The 19,892-nt window shown below is 44.7% G+C and overlaps 1 protein-coding gene across 1 annotated transcript in view; it reads right to left on the reverse strand.

Moving 5' to 3' along the window:
* mast2 (microtubule associated serine/threonine kinase 2) overlaps positions 1-19,892 on the reverse strand; it is a gene marked incomplete at both ends in the record, with an annotated part of 153,051 nt that overhangs the window by 89,658 nt on the left and 43,501 nt on the right. The gene's annotated exons all lie outside the window — the stretch shown is intronic.

Below are 19,892 nucleotides of genomic sequence, written 5' to 3' on the forward strand. Positions count from 1 at the left end.
GGAGACAGACGCAACACAACAGTATAAGCAGGGGTTGTAAAGGTCAAATGATAACATCATTCATAAGGAACCACAGTAAACCAAAAGTAAGCCCGTTGTCTGTCTGCTATGAATAATATAATCTGGCTTTCCAGAAACCACGGACTGAAAGTAATGTGATTCCATATAAAACAGGTAGATTCATCTTGCAATGTGTGCGACACAGCTGGTGAACGAGGTATTGCAGCATTCATGCAAGATTCATGCAGGATTCATTGTATTTGATCCTTCAGTGTCAATGTATCAAGTTATATGGTTTTCAGTCCTGATGCCAAAATGATTTGCAATAGCTTCGTTAAAGGTTGAAAGATTTTAGTGATCGACAGTAAAAAATATGTTTTCTGAGGGAAAAGGTTTGAAAACGTTCTGGTTTCTCGTATGATTTTGATCAGAAACTGCAGCTAAAAGATGATGACTAAAAATCTGAAAGCATTCAAACCCTTTGCACGTCAGCACACAACCAGTGGGGGCCTTGTGTTTGGCTGTGAAGTAAAAGTCAGAGGGAGTCACACCTTATAGACACGTCTTCACTTGTAGTTAAAAGCTAAATGATAAACGGGTCTCAACCTCACAGCCATTAGGCGCGACCACAGCCCCTTTAAAGGCATTACAAACCCAGCCAGCACAGTTGGTACAGACACTTAAGCCCTCTGTGCTAATGGCTCTTGTCGTGAAACAAGGCAGTTTTATTATTTTTGCCCTTTTGTATTTCTCCAGGAACTGCCTGGAGGCCCTTCATTTGTCCCTTGCCCCGTCCTCCCTTCATATTTCCCCTCCTAACCCCCGCATTCTGTAATGGAAACGATAAGAGAGCCACAAATAGAAAGCAGTAACCCCCTTCATTCCAGCAGAGTGGCTTAGAAGCTAAACACGGCCGCTATCTGTTTGACCTCCCACCCTAACCACGTTTTCTCAAGGCAGAGGTCGGCTGGTGGAGCTCCGCTCTCCGTTTGGTCTCTAAACGCCACACTGCCCTCCATCCTCCGTGTCGCCCTCAGTCCATCATAGCAGCCTGATAATAGTCCTGATGGAGTACCGACCTCTGACCTCAGGCTATACGCTATCTGATCGGGAAGCTTATTAGAGGCTGAGTGACCTAACGGAGCATCAAGGACATACAAGGAAAGAGCACACTCTCAGCACTGAAGCAAACATGGGTTGGTATGTTTTCATGACCTGTTAAAGGTGGGAGTCCGATTGGTCCAACAATCCATCTGTCCGTGCACTTTGCTCCAAAGTAACATATCTCGCCTTGCAACTAATGCTTATACACCAATTTACTTATCTGCTCAGAACTTTACTTTTTTTTCTATAAATTGATTGATTGATATCAAGTTAATAATTACATGACATTGGTGTTGAAACCACTAGTCTGTCGCCAAAAGAACCATCTGCAAAAATAATGAATACGTTTTACATAATTTACCAAGAAAAAATGCCAAATATTTGCTGGTTTTAGTTTCTCAAATCTAAGAATTTCCTGTTTTTACATTATGTGTATCACTGTATTTTATATGTTTAGGCTATGGTTAAGTTGTTCTCTGGGAATTTGTGTAAAGCTTTAGTGCTCTGACATTTAAACAACTGATGGATTGATTAATAGGAATTGTAATAGAAAATGGAAATAGTCGCAGACCTTTAGGAGTTAGAGCAAAGCTTCAAAAGAGCATATAGGAGAAGATGGAACCTATTTGATGAATTACTTAATTGATTACTAAAATGGTCTGCGATGTATTTTCTATCGGTCAACTAATGGATTAATTGTGTCCTTTTTTTTTTCCAACCACTGGCTAGATTGCCTTAAAATATGGAATGGATATTCATTAACCCCAGATGCTGAGTCCATCCACTCTTAATGACCTCCCCTAACCTTTCCTCGAGTGCCATCATCAGGTTTAAATGTCCCTTTCACCAACACTTTGATGCGTGGTAATTCATCTTGAAAACTAATGGTCTGATCTCCATGTGCTCCAGAGGATGGTGTTGTTGACTGCCTGACCTCTGGGTCATAATTTAAAGGTAGAAATGTAACACTCTATAAGGCCCTGATATTTCCTAAACCCTAAGAAGCTTTTGGATTTCATTGACCCCATTACATTTCCTTGACCACCACTGTAGGGACAAACTTTTATATTTCCTATCCACTGCTGGTGGGGCTCTAAGAAAAGCTAAATTATAGGTTAAATTCAACACTGAAGCCTCTAAGGGCAGAGGTTTGAGACTGTTGGTCATGTTTTTCATCTGTCCATCCGACTGTATTGGTAGCCAGCCGTAGGCATCCAGCCACGAAAGGGGATTTACAGAAACAAAACGTGCCAGAGGACAGCCCTCCCAACAAACCCACTAGGCCCAGACAGAGCTTTGGCAACATTTTCACACAAAGGGATCATCTGTCCACAAAAAAAAAAATCACACACATATACTCTGCAATTTCCTGTAACAAAATGTGACAGCTAGTGAAAGTTAATGTGTTTCTAGTTTCAGAATGAAGCCGAAGATCTCTGAACCTTTCCATCGTGAACTACACAATATTTTTTGTGAGTGTGCATGAGCAAAACAGATCTCCTATAAGAAGTTGCAGCGTAACAAAATGTTGCTTAATACAGGTGATTCTTCACTATCTACTGTATGCCATCACTATTATGCTAGTTTATATTTATTTGCTCAAGCTCTAGAGTGGCACTAATCAACACTATTGTTGACAGTGAAGATGTGATGTAGCTTCTATAGAGCAAAACATACTGGATCAGATTCACATACTCACTCTTGCATTAAAGTTTGCAATGCTAAATAAAAATGAGATCAAACATAATACAGGTAGAGTGAGTTGTGGACCACCTTGGTGATGTGAGTTTGTGTTTGGGATTTCACCTACTCTGCAACACCCCTGCAGCTCTCTTTGCTCAGCTACCACACTGCATCAACCAAACACTTGCGGCATTACTCAAGGGTCGACACTGGGCCCCATCGCTTTCTCCATTTTCTTTGCCTTGGACACTTAAGTGAAATATCTGTTAATTAACTAATACAGCATTAATACAGAGGATGTGATTTCCATGTTAACCCTTGTGACACTAGCAGCATGACTGCCCTAAAGATACATATTTTTCCAAAATCTAAGCAAAACCAATTCATACATCAAACATTGTAATCAAATTGTTTAACGCAATAAACTGTGCTTCACTACCGAGTATTACATAGGATAACCTGACATGTCAAAAACTACATTTTAATAAATTAATTTTGGTTGTTTTTTTATTAAGATTTGCGTCAAATCTTTAATCTCATACAGAGCCTGCTGTCAAAACTACCTCAGTCTAAGACAAAACATAGTCAAGTCCAATTTAAGAGTCCAATACTGAGTCAAGACCAAGGCCAACAAAAACAGCCCAATTCCAAGAGCACACAGTATTTTACATAAATCTGTTACATATGATATGACCTTAAAAATCCCTGAAGTCAAAACAGTATATTGTGTTAATATGGTATTGTGAAACTATCACACTGTGAAAACTGCATCTGGAAATTAAAGCCCGAGATAGAACAGGTGCAGTGAAGTCCTAAAGTCTCAGCAGGTCTCCTTCCTGTGCCTGGTGTCCTCATTCGAGGCCCACATCGTCTCCACACAAAGCTTTTCAAACACTAAATACTGGATGTACAACACAGTGTTGCAGTGCCTCTGTGCGCAGCTCCCTATTCTTATTTCACTCGGCGGTTTCAGATTGTTAGGGAGGGGCTGGCGGGGAAAGAGGTTATCTGAGGCTGAGTGCTAAAATTGACTGAAACACACAAAACTCTCCCCACCCTTTCTCAGGGGGTGAGAGCAGAAGAGACCGGTGTGTGCTGACTCAACAATACTGGAGCCTCTCCATCTACAGCTCTGAAACCCCAAGAGCACGGAACTGGGAATGACAACGTCTGACACAATAAATGCAAGAATGAAAAATAAGGAAATTTGATAAATGTGCTACTGAGAATTTATTTCACATTCTCCTCCAAAACGACTGTAAGGCTTTTGCATGTTTTAGTTATTTAATTAAAATCAGTTTTTCGATTTTCTTTTTTGATGCAGTACTGCAGCTAATGAATCCCAGTTGACATCATGCATGCTTGACACTGCTATTCAAGTTGCCTCGTTATCCATAATACCATAACATAGTGACACTTTCTAACAAGCACATTCTAAGAGTCTTTCCTTCTATTAATCTGCTGATAATATATTTGACTAATCAATATTTTGATGAAGCTGAAGTGTTAAAAAAAAAAGAACTTACAAACCCCAAGGGGACATCTTTATATAGTTTATGTTGTACAACTATCAGCCCAAGAGCCAAAGATATTCAGTGAACAAGCAGCAAATCTTCCCATTAAGAAGACGAAGCAGCATTTGTTTGACATTTTTTTGCTAAATAATGGGGCTGGATTTGAATGCATATTTAAAAAATGTGGTGATGAGTTCAAGCTAAAACAAGGTGATGAATGTTCTCCAGGTCGTGTTGCATCCCACTCCAAATAGCAACCATTAAATGACTCAAAAGGTGGAAACGAGCTATTCATCTAATATTCTCATGAGCTAAAAGATGTTAGAACGTTCGTATGTTCCTTTGAATGCATTTGTTAAGTTGTAAAGGTCTGATATAAATACGAGTGTGCTTTGATACATGGAGGCTTGTTGTTGCTCCCTGTGCTGCGGCGTCGTTTACCGATTACCACTCGAGAGAAACTGGATCGGTCTGGTGAGCTGCTGCTGCGTGTGTGTGTTTGTTTTAAGAGTGCCATTATGCTTTCTATGCCTAACACCAGCTGGAAATATGATAGAAAGAACGAGCGTGACTGTCCGAGTGTGTGTTTGAACAATGAAGCTGAATACAAAAATCTCAACGCGTGTGCAAAACCCTTAGCGAGCATGACGGCTGTTTACGTCCTTTAATCTAACCCCTTTACCCGATCAACCACCTAAGGCAAATTCTCAATGCGTGACCTCTGACCCCTTATGACCCAACGAGGAAACCCGAGCTCCGCTCTTGAACAACAAACTGCTTCCTACCTGGAGTCCCCTGCGCCTCAAAATACTGGAGTCATCCATGATTCCGTGATCTCGGGTATCTTCTCCTTTTTGGTTTTCTTACGACAAAGCTCCAAAGTTCAGGCACTTTCCAGGAAGTCTGTCCACATGGAAGCTAAATAATAACTTCCTCCTTTCTTTGTCCATCAACAATCACCAAAAGGCTATGTCATCCAAACAAAAATCAGGTTGAGTTGCCAAGCAAGTTCAACTGGATCTAAGAGACGGTCCTCTGTTCAAAACAGTCCTCTCGGCTCAGTAAAAAGCTCCACAAGCCGTGTTTTCTCCTCAAACGAGTCTCCAGTCTAGAAGACCTGCTCTGGTTCTTTGAAGAGCAACGAGTGAGCGTGTCTACTTAAAGTGGATAAAAAATATATATTTTCAGGGATATTCCACTTGGCCGTGTCAGAGTTGCTCCAAGAAATGTTCAAAAAGACAAACAAGAAGCCGCAATGGAGAAGGAAATCAACGGCCGGGGAAAGTGTTGCAGTCTTCTTGGTTTTGGCTCCGGATCAGAGCATCCCTGCTCTGCTTTCTCCTCCTTTAGCCCGTTTGTTTTTCACCAGCTGGATGTGGAGGAAGGTGGCAGTCAGGACGACTGAGGATCGTCCTCTCCTCCTCCGTCGTCAGAGCACGTGTTGTCCTCTGTCGGCTGCTCTTCCATTCATCCACTCGGCGCTGGACACACCCCTTCGCCTCGCTCTCATACAGAGGTAGAGGGAGTGAGAGAGATAGATAGAAAACTATCTGGCGCTCGGCTCTTCTTCTCCGTGTGCCGACCTTCCGTTCTCTTGTTCTCTCCTCTTCCCGTCCGCCTCTCACCCTTAAGGCACTAGTCCAGTGGAGACTCCGCTGCCTCCATTATTCATGGCTGACTTGCAACAGAAATTAATGATGACAATGAGGAATTCGGGGGAGGGAGGGAGGGCGAAGAGGACGGCGGGGAGGCAAAACATAAATGGGGAAGGCACCAGCTTGCAGCCCTCTGGCTTTGCCCGAGCTGTCCCGCGCGAGCTCCCACAATGCAAAACAACACACGCGGGGAGCCGGCCTTTCAAGAGTTTCTTTCAACCGTCAGTCAGGAGTGTGTGGATTTATGAGGGAGTACACAGAGATTAGAGGAGACAAAAATACGGCGTGCATTTACTTTTTTCTTCTTCTGTATGGGACAAAGAAAATAAAAAAATAGATAAATCCAGAAAAAAATAATACAATAACAAACACTGCCCACGCTTAAAGCTGCTGGACTAGCCTGGCGTTAGTGAGAGCAGACAGAAAACAAGAGGTTGTTTGTTTGCTAGCATCGGTCCACTGAGCGAGGAGGCACCTCGCATCCATCTCCATGCCAACCGGCCGGGCCAGATTCCATCTGGTTAAAAACCCCTAGGAGCTCAGAGACTCCCACAAGCACGCTCTCTCTCTCTCTCACACACACACACACACACACACACACACACAACTGCCGTCTCCACATGCAAGCCTGTCACACACGCTAGTCATCTCTTCCTCTCCGCCGTCCTAATCTGCGTCGTCCGCCGCATCTCTTGAGCTTCGGCGTCGGTGTTCCGAGGAGGAATGGGTTCTGAGGGTTCTAACGCAGGAGGAGGAGGAGGAGGAGGAGCGAGGGAGGGAGGAAGGACGAGTCGTCGTCCTCCTGCTGAGAGAAGTGCAGATGTGGCCCCCCGGAGCAGATCCCTTCCTTCCCCTTCTCCGGCTCTCCAAATCCGTCCGACGCTTCTGTTGTTGCTTTCTTTGCTCTCCCTCTGATGTGTCAGTATGCTCACATGCTCCGACTCCTCCCCCCCTCCTGTTCTTTCACCACTCTCTCTCTCTACTTAGCTCTCTCCCTCTATGCGGAGGCGTGAGCAGAAGACAGAGACTTTGCTCGCAATGAATGGAGGGACGGCGAGTGCTCCGCCTCCCTCCCTCATGTGCGTCCGCAGCCACAGCCTCGCTCCGATCAAAACAAGAGGGTGTGTTCACGCCACACACACACACACAGCAATCTGTGGTTCGTGTTTTTGTATTGTGTATGGATGTGAATTAATCATGAGCGCACTGATCAGAGGCTTTCGATGATTACTTATTCAACAGGCCGAGTTCAAACGCAGGCAGGTCTCTTCTCTCGTCCAACTCTCCCAAACGCGGCGGCACACAGACGTTACGCCCGAATGTTGATCGACGGTCGGCGCTCCAGTTCATCGAGAAGGTGTTTGGATGGGGGTCGAGGTCAGGGCTTTGTGCGGAGGAGAGTCAAGTTCTTCCACGCCATACTAAGAAGAACCATTTCGGACACGGGACAAACACAAACTATTGGAGGCGAAGTCGGGAGCAAACTGCCGTCTGAAATATAATTGCGTGCTGCTCTTCAATGGAAGAGAGAGACCCAAAAAACTAAAAACAGGGCCAGATGAAATGTAAACCACAGTGTTGAGACAGCCATGTGACGCATGCATGTTCAAAACATGCAAAATCACTGCAACGTCCAGTTGGTCACCTTGGTTTCTTGAACGTTTGAAGACATGCATCAACATTTTAGGGCTATTTATATCGATATCTATGAGAAAAATCTTGATTTTTGAGAGTTGAGTGTCAATAACATTCCATCTGAGCAGGGACAGGATGCCCGAAAATGCATGCCAGTCCACGCAGGACACTATTTTTAACTGGTGAGCCTCCTCTGCAATAAACAAACGGAGGGACAGGAAGGGAAAAGAGGCAAGGGGGACGGGGGAGACGACAAAAAGAGACATGGAGGCCCAGATTATCATGGCAGAGAGGGAGGCAGAGTGGCTGGTGTCCTCCTACGCTCCACAGAGAGCGTTGTGCCGATGACTCACCAAGAGATGAGAGATTTGTTAATGAGGAGGGATGGGTGGGTTGAATAACCAAGAAAAAAAGAATACCAGCACCTCTCGAACAGTGAAAGATGATTTATAGTTGGAGGTAGGCTGTGCTGTTGTGTGCAGTCGCTACACCAAGACACGGGGACTACTTTCTGGGGAAGTGCGAGGAAGGCCACGCCGTCGCGTAAGCGTTCCCAGGCGGCGTGTGTGAAAAAAAATGGCATGTGGCAAGAGGCAACGAATTATTAAGGGGCAATGATATTGTTTCTTTCTCCTGTAAATATCCATCTGCGGTGAATATGTGGAGAAGAAGTGAATCATTTTAGTGCAGGGCTAGCCAGACAATTCTACTTGCTTCAGTCCAAGGACGTCAAAATGTTGGGTTAAAAGATTAGCTGAAAAAAACACTTATTGAGCAGCAAAGCTACTGCAAGGGGTTTAAATAGCTGGAAATCCATTAATCTTTGTTGATTTCACTCGGTGAGGCTTGCTGCTAAATTACTCTAACTTCATTATCGTCGTCATCTCAGCGTGCAGGTTCCGGTTGCTTAGCAACGCGACAGTAGAGCGGCCTTCACCGGCCTGCGTCTGTACAGCGTGAACTCGACATACTCTGCGTCTATGCACAGATCAGTATGTTCACAATCTGCCCCCTCTTTGTGAGGAGAAACCAGACCCCGAGTAATGTTGGTGAAACAGTGCGAGGCCCCTCCCCTCTCCGCCGGGGCCCCCAGCTCCTGGTCCCTGTGTTAATGAGAGCAAAGGCCAAAAGGGGCCACAGAGAGGAATGTTCACACAGCCACAGTGAGTCTGACACCAGCTTACGGAGCGACTGGGTCGACTGACTGGCGCTCCGCCGACTGGTTCTACAAACACACGTAGGCCCGGCCGACGAGCTGGTTGGCTGGAGGTGAAATACCTCTCGCATATTTGTGGGAACTCAAAATTGATCATGAACACTGTGAATGTTAATATTCACATATGTTTACGTTCTGAGCGTTAAATAAATCCTATTATCTCTGTCCGTGGCTCTCACTTCCAATCCAGTTGGTCCCTACCGAGGACGTACATCTTCACAATCTCACATATTGTTTTAAAAAGGGTCAGTAGTCTAAAACAACTGGTCACTGTAGTTTTTAATCAAACAAACAGAAGTGCATTTGTTGAGGACTATTTTCAGCGGCGGATTGATCCACATGTGGGCATTCAGTTGGATGCAATCTGTAAACTCACTGCCAGATGTCACTTATTCCAAAGCACGGCTCCTTTGAGAGCAACTGTTTACTCACGGTAGGCCGCAATGTGATCTCAACCATATTTTTGCCACAACGTGATCTCAACATGAGGGAAACGGTCAAAGGTTAACCTCGCAACAACGTGGTTAACGATGTGAAACGGCGGCGGTTAGGTTTGGGCGACCAAAGACACCTGGTTAGGGTTAGACTTCTAACCATCGTGGTTTAAAAACATTTTTTTGGTGAGCCACAGAGAGAGACAAACTGTGAAAGCAGAGTGAACAATGGGAATGAGTTATGATGGGAGAGAGAGAGAGAGAGAGAGAGAGAGAGAGAGAGAGAGAGAGAGAGAGAGAGCGAGAGAGAGCGAGAGAGAGAGAGAGGAAAGGCTGTTTTCTTCTCCGCATCACACACAACTAATTAAACCAAAAGCCTGTTCCTGCTCTGTTTTATGTCTCGGCTGTATTGGAGGTTAATTGAAGCGATGGCCCCGGCTCCCCCCGTCAATACCTAAGAACTGCACAGAGCAGCATTTTCTCCCTCTTATTTTTCTCTAAATCTTTTTCAGTCTCGTAAAAAATAAAATAAATACAACCCCCTCTCGTTTCTTTGACCTCCCGCCCTCCTTGTGCGCCCAGAGAAACACTCGGCACTCAGGCGGTGTCGGGCCTGTTTTTAGCTGACAGCGTCCTGCTTGTTGAGCCCTGTCAGACCCAGAGAGCCGGTTAGCTGACCTGCTCCTGCTGCATGTACAGACAAGACATGGCGGACCAAGTGGAGGATGGAAACTTGATCTGTAATATCAGAAAGAATATTTGTTTGCTGGAGTGCGTGTGCGTGTGTGCGTGTGTGTGTGTGTGTGGTCATTTGAGTTGTCATCGATCCAAATGACTGGCTTCAAATGAAATCTGCAAATAAAGAGTCCATATAAGGCCGAACCATCATGACCTCAAACCGGTTCTGGTTCATGAAGACGTCACGTGGTTTCCGTGGCTCTTGCTGAACGTTCTCTCAGTCAAACTGCTGGGAAGTCATGTTGCCATCGGAGCGGTTATTTACGCTGCACACATCAGCATGATGTCGTCCCACATTCCGGAGCAGCAGTCGGTGTAACATGACGATATGGAAACAAGTGACCTCTGGCCCACAGAGAGGCTGAAGATGGGATCCAACATCTCCGGCCACGGAGCAGCTGCTTTCTGAGCCTTGGCCGTCGGAGCATTGACATTTTTTTAATCCAGTTCTCTGGCGAATTAAGTATTGATCATGTATTTTATGTGCGTTTATGTGAGTATTTACGCTCCGATTGTTTTAGTGTGTGCCCACATCGGAGAAACGATTTGCACATTTGACTGGATGATTTATTAAAGTCACTTTTTAAGGTCAACATGCTGTACTTTTCCTCAATCCCGACTGACGGGATTGTCACTTTTTTAAATTTATAGTAAAGAGAATATCACCAGCTTTTAAACGGTTGGCCAAACAACAAAACGATGAATGTTATGGCGTCACTGTCGGCTTTATTATCAATCTGCAGATAAACTGAACAACAACAAAATGCCGTCATATTTCCAGGCCTATATTGGACACTTTAAATAAAAGCTATATGAATAAAGATGATTATTATTATGTTATTATAAATTGCACTGCAAAAATAAATATGCGATACACATGCAGCTTCAATCAGGGTGATGTTTTGACCTCGTGGCCTTCCAGCATATACAAATATATTTCTTGTTAAATAAAGTGGATTTCTCATCCAAAACGTCATAATCTGGGTGCAGATTAAACAAGTGCCCCTTCATTTAGCTGTCCAGATCTTCTTCCACAAAGGGTTGTTAATGTTTTTATTTATTTATTGCTTCTCATTGAACCCTTCTTTTATTTACAGTTTGTTTACTTAATTAGAAACTATTGACCAGGACCCAAAAACCACAGATGAGCACACTAACTCCCATCCACCAACACATCTGCCATACAATCATGGTCAAGTCACACATGCAAATAAACATGAATAGGAAGTTGTTTGCACACACACACACACACACACACACACACACACACACACACACACACACACACACACACACTAATGAAGGAGCCAAGATAAAGCGCTCCTGTTTGTGTGACTTCATTTGTCAGCTTGATGAGCTGGTCTACCGTAGGCGTGACTGTCCTGCAGCCAGCTGGCCGTCTGTCTGGACAACAGCCCAGCTGATACCAGAGTGTGTGTGTGTGTGTGTGTGTGTGTGTGTGTGTGTGTGTGTGTGTGTGTGTGTGTGTGTGTGTGTGTGTGTGTGTGTGAACTTGAGCAAACAATGGGAGTACACAAAGTTTTGGGTCGATAGTGGCAGCGCGAGGACGGTGTTCGCCGATACAATGTCTGACAAGTGCAAAGATGGACGTGCGAAGGGAAAACTTTGTGAGAAAGACGAGGAGGCAATTACAGACAGCTTGAGAGACACCGAACGGAGCAACAATTCTGTCTGAAAATGAAAACCGCGAGGCTTGTTATTGAGATGGCAGCTGTGTGTGTGTGTGTATACGTGTGTGTGTGTCTGCATTATGCTGACGGGTTGCGCGTTGCTCCGTCTGCGCGTTGTGCTGACGGTGTGTTTGAACGTGTGTGTGTGTGTGTGTCAGCCTCCTCAGACAGGTCAGCGGGAGTACGCTGCGCCTGAATAAATTCAAGCGGACGGTCGGACGGTGATTGTTTGTTGCAGCCCGGCGGAGCTCTGATGGGGAGCGCCGCGCTTGGCCCCCGACCAGCGCAGCGGGAGGTTGAATTATTCTGAAAAAATAAAGCTAAATCGATGCGAGCCCGTCTCTCTGTCTCGCGGTAGGAAGAGCTGTGACCTTACATAATCACAAGCCTTTGGAAATCACTTCCCGGTCCAACTGCTTTCTCTCAGCAAGACGCTTCTTTATCATCCAGGCGAGCAGTACCGGCCTAATGAGGCTGGATATGTACAGCAGAAGCGTAAGAAGCCAAGTGTCACAAGAACTGAATGTATTCGAGAAGACTTTATCCCAAAAGGTTTCACCTCTTTCATGTGTAAATTAACGATAAGGTCACATTAACACTTAAAACTCCTCTTGGCTGAACTGTTTTTTAGCCCCTCAGGAGGAGCTGGAAATCTCCAAGTGTACTCCCGGGTGGGTCAGTACACCGTGACATCACCGTGACATCACCGTGACATCACCGCGACCACACCCAGTCCCGCCCGTCAGCGCCTATCGGCTGTACACTTTGACTTATACGTATTTGTGTTGTTTATTCGTGTTGATTTGCTTTGCCCCCCCACACAAAAAAAGAAGTAATTTTATCACCCTCTCACACTAAAAGCCATGTAAAGAGGGCTGCGCTCCAATTTTTCTTTTAGTAATGTGGAGATAGAGGCGTCACATTCTGTGATGAAGCTCACATTAGATGAAAGCTTACAGGGAGACGAGAGGAGGAGGATGAAGGGGAAGCGGAGAGGATGAAAAGGACACAGCGTTGCATAAAGCTCATGGGGGGGGTAAGAAAATGCTGTGTAAGCCAGAACAAGCTTTACACAGTGAAGGGGAGGAAGGCTGGAGGAAAGTGTGTAATGAGACAAGCAGAGGACACACTATGAAGACAGAGACTAATGCCGCGTCCCATTTCTTCCCTTCACCCTCGACTTTTCCTCACTTTCATGCTTTCACTGTCCTTACACCAAACAACTATTCAGCTCGCTCTCCCCCTCTCTCTCTCCTGCACACAGCAGCGACCGCTACCCATAAGACCTTGCAAACAGTTCATGTAAAAGGGGCAGCAGGGTTCCAATCGCCGGGTACAATCCCGATCTGCTTTCAGGTTAATAAAATCACTACATTGCTGAAGCTAAGTCTCATATCTTTTAACGATCTTCTTTCTTTCTCTATTTAAGTTTAGTTTGGGTTTGGGTCTGGTTTGGGATTGACCCTTGAAAACAACAAACATCTCTGGTAGCTGATTGTGTGAGATGTAAGTTGACAATGAAGCAAGAGCATCTATTCTGCCCCTAACTACTTTGATTATTTTTTTTGCGCTCTATACAAGCGGCCTTGCAGAAATAGAGCGGCGTCTTATCACAGAGCAGTGGAAGTCTGGTGCGCTCCCTCTGACCAGGCTAACTTGACTATTGCTGCTGTCAGGGGGAAAAGGCCAATTGGAAAGCAAGCTCTTAACAATACAGAGGCCCACACACACACACACACACACACACACACACACCTGATTTATTAAGAGACCAGCCAAGTCAAATCTTCGCTCAGCACACTCCATTAACTCTATCTCATAAACACAACTTGGATTTACTGTTTAACCAGCGGGGGGAAAGTTCATGCTCATGATGGGTAAAATGTAAAATGTGTGTGTGTGTGAGCATGAGTTCAAACTTAGTTCAAAACATTGTCAGCTCTGGTCAATGCACTTCTCTGTGTGTGTGTGTGTGTGTGTGTGTGTGTGTGTGTGTGTGTGTGTGTGTGTGTGTGTGTGTGTGTGTGTGTGTGTGTGTGTATTGTTCGTTTAGTCGAGCCACACTGGAGACTTCTCAGTGGCAACAACAAACAAAGCAGCCTGTTTGAGTTGACAGACGGGCTGTTGTCGCCCTGTCCTCGTTCCTTCCTCGGCACAAACAGTGGGCCTTGTTTTGGACTACTGGATGTACTACTGGATGTACACCGGACCGATGATCGCCGGAAGCTTGAGCAGACTCGTTTAGGTTGACCCCCTATAGCTCAATTTCACAAATAAATAAAATGTCAAGCTAAAACACAGAATACTGAGAATAATGCCGACATACTTGTGGAGGAAGGCAGATTGACTCATAGCCCATTAAAGCAACCTTAAGCATCGAAAAATGTTTTGACTGCTTTTAGGATGAGAACCGAGTGAAAAAAATTATCAATTTCCACCCTCGTCATCATCACAAACTGAGACTTGACTGTGAGAACCTGAAAAAAAAACAACTACCACTTAATTTGTTTGGGAAGAACGAAGCTTGATCCGGCTCTAAACTTCTAGTCACAGTCATGTAGAAAAAAAAAAAGACAGGCCGACATGATGCGGAGTTTGGTGGAGACGGAGGCGCCACCGCCTGCTGCCTGATCCTCAACAGACCAAGCGCGTTCCCTGTATTAGGGAGATAACTGCGGCTAACAATATGTAAACACGACACAGGGGCTTTATGAAAAGATGATTTTCCGTGGCTCACAGGCACAAAGGAGTAGATGTGGAGGAGAGAGACGAGATACAGGGAGGCTGGGGGAGAGCGATGGTGAGATGGAGGACAATTCAATTTCCTCTCCGTCATCAGAGATGGGGGAGCGATACAGTCAGAAGTGGATTATCTCCTCCCGAACAGGACAGGGCTAGAATGTCTGTATGCTAATGGTAGTGGGATCCAGGAAGTAGGAGTGCAACGCTCCACTGGAGTCGAGGTGCTTTCTTTTCTTATTGTATTTATTGGTGAAGCAATGTGACAAAAAAATAATAATACATAAAGTGACATGAACATGGAAGACAGACATGAAGACAATAACATAAAGCAGCTACGATGACGTAGGTAATTAAATGATAAGGGGAGTCGAGAATACAATTAGATTGTGTGATTGTGTGTCATTGTGTGCGTGTTTGTGTGTTTGTATAAGAGACAGTATACATCGATGAGATGTGTGGTGGAAAGACAAAAGATGTAGTGGAAGTGTTGCAGTGGTAATAGATAAATATATGCTTCAAAAACTATCCTAATAACAATTAGAATAGCAATATAATGACATGTTATCGTATAATAAAAATAATAAATTTTATTTAATAGTCCATAACAATATTGGAGGGAGTCTGTCTGCTAAGGAGTGACATTGTAGTTTCTTTGATTTATTTGTGGTCACTTTGTAGTTTTTTGTTGGTTGGTTTTGTGTTCTCCACGGCACCCCGACACCCCCCAGCCGACCGAGCGCGGCGCCACGCCCCATCGCTGCTGTCACAGAAGATCACAGAAAAAGAAAAAAATCAATCAGTCAAGGTGCTTTCTGCCTAGAATCGACTGATGATCCGTTTATAACCGGGGACAGACATCGCTAAGAATTATATCAGTCGTTTTCCAGATTGTATTTTTTTGATGAATGAAGACATTTCACTTGTCGTTTAATCAAAATGAGTCACGAACCAGAGAACCTTCTTAAATCTGCACGACAACACAGCAGACAGACACGGTTAGAGACGAGCTGGTGAACATAGCAGCTCAAGAGACATTTCCCTTTGTAGAGTGTGAATATTATATCAATATATACGCCGCCAACCAGTCATGTTGAAGTTTACATCCCTGTCTATCCAAAACGTCATCAGGTCGTCAGGTAACAGTGACCTTTGACAATCGAAATCTGATGAGTTCATCCCAAAGAGGTCACCCTGGATCACACCTGGAGGTGTTTCCGAGACGCCCCGTCGACAAGAATGGAACGGCCAGGGAAAAAAACTGTTTTTCATCAGAGGTGATTTTCGGGGAGCTTGCCTGTGGATCGCCAAGAGAACACAAAAGAGAACTCATCAGCTTCCAGGAACAGCTCAAAAAGGAGAGAGCTTTGCATTGATGTGGCCGAATCAATCCGCTTCCCTCGGATTGAGGGAACACTCAGCGGGGACTCACTACTTTGCGCTCGATAGCGGCCCCTTCTCCGCCGCTCATGGACGCGAGCCTTCCTCCCAATCTCGGTCCCCGGGGTCGCTCGCTCGCTTCCCTCTGGCTCGTTCTCTTAGGCGGTCGCGCGAGGAAGCGTTGAGGAGACGTCCATGAACTTGCAGGAAGAAGCTCACGAAGACGAACCAGCGCGGCCGCTTTCAGAGAGCCTTTGTGGGCTAAGTCTACTGCTTGTTCCTCTTGTTTTGAATGTTCTCCAAATCAAAACCATTAGCCCTCGCTTCCCCCACTGCTGCCAGCGCATTTTGAATTGATGTCTCTTTGTTGTCAAAGCTTTTTGATGAGAATCCAGTTTCATGAAAAAGCCTTTGAGAAAGAATCAAACTCTAATGGGAGGATTAATGGTGTTTGCCATCCAGCTGCTGACTTGTTTGGGGCTAGTGGTTTGCATGTTCACATTTCTTTTATACATTTTGGCTCATAAATCCTATGAAAGGCTGCTGGTGAATGATGAAAAATGCTATTAGGAGTGAAGTGAGACAAGAAAACAGATGACCGTGAGGAGCAAATGGAACCTCAAGAACCAAACACAGACCATTGAAAAGTCTGAGCGCATGCAAAGGAAAAATATTTTTATTGCTTGATGTTCTGTCGTGACTCAACCTGGCAGTTTGTTTGTTCAACTTCAAGGTTTTCCATTGGCATGACTATAACTCCATTTAAATGAAATAAAGTTAATTATAAAGGGCTTGTGCCACATTCAAACAGGATTAACATGAAGGTGGGGAATAAAACATACAATACGTGTGCGCCGCGGTTATTTCACTCAACGTTCCGGATGGCAATTTTACCCTCCGGAAAGGCCGGGACATGATCTGTAATATACATCAACATTCTGCAGGACAAAAACAAAAGAGCCTCTCTGGGGGGAGTTTAGGAGGACTGGAAAGGGAGGTGAGGCAATACAAGAGGTAAAAACCGCACTGACGCACTGATGACCTGACGCACATATTGATATCTACCAGAGTGACATACACCTCCCGAGGATATCGTTATCTTTGGTGTCCATTGCAAATTAACGTCCATAAATCTACGAAGAACAGATGCTTCAGAACTTGCCTGAGAATCCTCATGTTTTAAAGTTTTCTTCAGCGTCAAAGGTAGTGCAGTGATAAGTGTCTGTATGTCCCTGGGTACGCTCCAAACAGTACCTGCTGGCATGTTGTCATCATCACATTGGGTCCCAAATGTAGCTATGTGTCGGCGTGTTTCCATCTATGGGATTAGCAAAACAGTTTCAGACCTGACTCCGTTCTCAAATAAAAGTTACAATTTCCTCATGTACTATGAAAGAAAAGTAGAAGAACAAGCTGCACGTCCAAGAAAAACACAAAAGCGTCGCTCAGGACACATTAGGTGCACATTAGAGGACGACCAGCGAGCTCACCGAACACTGTCAAGAACAGCAATGGAGATGAGTTTTACTGATTTATGGTTTTACAAAAATGCACATTCAGGACATATGAGGAGAAATAAGCAGATAGAAAACTGACTGGGCAATCCGAGCTTTGATTTCTGCCGTCAGCCTGTGATCTGCATCCTCTCTGCTCTTCTGAGAGTTAGCCGTTCAGAACGCCTAGCTCATTGCCCATGTTTAAAACCCCCGAAAACACACCCTAACCCTCACTTCACCCCGCGCTTAGCAGACACAGAACACAGGCAGCTGGTCTGCGGGGACTCCGCCCACCTCTCCATCTCACGCTGACGCATAAGAGCCACACTCCTAAACATAGTTTTTACCACTTTGACTTCAGGGAATGTGTGGAAGATAACGCCCTAACACACAAAAGTAATTCATACCTGTGCTAAATGTACGCGTCTTGTCCTGCTGTGATTGTGTTTTTATCAGCTGTGTGCTGCTGCTAGAGCAAGACCACTTTTGTTATATTCCATTTCTGCCAATAAATCCCCTAAATGCTATGCCCTAAACACACTATTCCTTGAAGATATAAGTGAAGTGGACATTTAGTGAGTTAATAAGTTAATAAAATATTAAGCTAGGTCGTCAACAGCAGGTAATAACTGGATGTTAAGGGAGTGAGATTAGGCTAAGTAGTGTGCTAGGGTCAAATTGGGTTTAAGTAAGCTAAAATGAAAAATGTAAAAGGGGGTTGTGTTAATTAATTAATAAAGTTAAACTGAAAAAAAAATAACTGAAGTGAAGCTAGGTTAAATTTGAGTGACGTTAACGCTATTTCAAATAAGTTAAGCTACATTTAGAATACCGTTTGCCTAAAGTTGAGTTAAGTAGGAAGTGAAGTGAAATAAAGTGAAACGTCTTACAAATCTGCTGATTCAACAACCGAGTAAGACTCGAGGCAAAGCATCTAATTTCCATCAGTAATATTTCCTTCTCTGACTTGCATACATTACTGTATAGTGCGTTCACCGAGGTGACAGCAGGCAGCTCCGCTACGTTTTACACCGTGACAGACTGCCGTTACTTAGCCAGGATGTCCTTGGATGCTGGGAACTGATCCGTATATAGGTCGCTATCGATTAGGAAAAGGAGTGATCGATGCAGAGTGGAATTCTCTGAGGGAAACCGCACACAAACACACTCTGTACAAGCAGCAGCGGCCCATGTGCCATTAGCACTGTGTTACTGGGCAAAAAGGAGGAGGAGGACGGCACTGAGGTTCACACACAGGCAGAGCAACAACACATGAGCAGGTTAAAGGGTTCATGGAGCCACCGATAAGAAAAAAATGGAAATTGTTGATAAAGTTCCCAGAATACTAAACATCTAAACCAATATTTGGTTGGTTGATCCCAGAGGAAGGATGCGACAAGAAAATCTTGGATTTAAAGTCAATATTTTATTGAAGGAACTTCTGAAACGTCGTGACTTGCAGCTTCCTTCATCTGCGTTGATGCGGTTATGTGAAACGAGAAACGCACTCTTTGTATTTCCATATAGACTTCAGAAAACGTCCTTCCGTCTGACTGTTCTCCGCATCAGGTCCCTCTGTGAGTCTCCCAGCTCTAAGAGATGAATACTTTACCGTGTAAGTGTCCTTCGAGTGGCATTTAAATGACTGCTTGTGGATTCAAGACACTTCCGCACGTCCGCTGTGTGAGCGAGCCAAAGCAGGAAGCATCATTAGCGCGCAGCCAGACATGAAAAACAGACTGGGCGAGAGACGTTTCTATAATCTCCTGAAGAATTTCCTGAACATTAAGACGTGGTACACAGTCGGTATTGTGAACAAATATCACGTTGCGGGTGATGCAAAGGGAGGAGCTGGAACTAAATGGGCTCATTCTAAAATCTGAAAGGTAGAGGACATAGATTCAAAAACTTCTTAATAGCAGGAAGTTGCTATTTATCTGGGAACATTAGCTCACAGCGAGACATGATTACAGCAGAGCAGGAAACAATGAGGCTCCTGCTGTGAGAGTGCTGGAATAACAACTGCTGGCAAATGATAAATAAGGCGACAGCACGCTCAAGGGATCGCTGTGACCAGATCCCACTGAGCCGATGTGGAATCGCTGATTTTTTATAAAGACGCCACTGACTAAGAAACCGTGTTTGAGGTGGATCAGTCCAACCCGCCCGGTAATAAATTGCTGATACCGATCTACTGAATCCCATAGTGAAGGTGCATCCGAATAATTTTACTATAGATGATAAACCTACGTCCTGGAGTCATCCCCTTTCGCGAGGGAGCCCTGCTGCTCTTTGACGTGGCCAGAATCCTTCCTGTGATTGGCCCGAAAGACAGAACCATCCAAGTTTCCTTACTAGAAACGAACCCGAACCATGGTCTCACACTTGTAATGTTGATATGGATCAAAGTGAAAAGTCTGAAAGTCTGGACCAAACAAGGTGGGTGTGAAAGGGCCTTAAGAGGAAAAAAAAGACTTTCTATTGTCAAGACTGTGTGCGTTTGATCTAATTAGACTGACCGTTACCAAAGAACCAGCAAACGATCGTCACGTTTTGAGTCGAATGTTGCTCACTCCTGATCGGTACACTCAACTCTGCGTCCATTTA

The sequence above is a fragment of the Taurulus bubalis genome, assembly GCF_910589615.1.
Source record: "Taurulus bubalis genome assembly, chromosome: 7".
NCBI lineage: Eukaryota > Metazoa > Chordata > Actinopteri > Perciformes > Cottidae > Taurulus > Taurulus bubalis.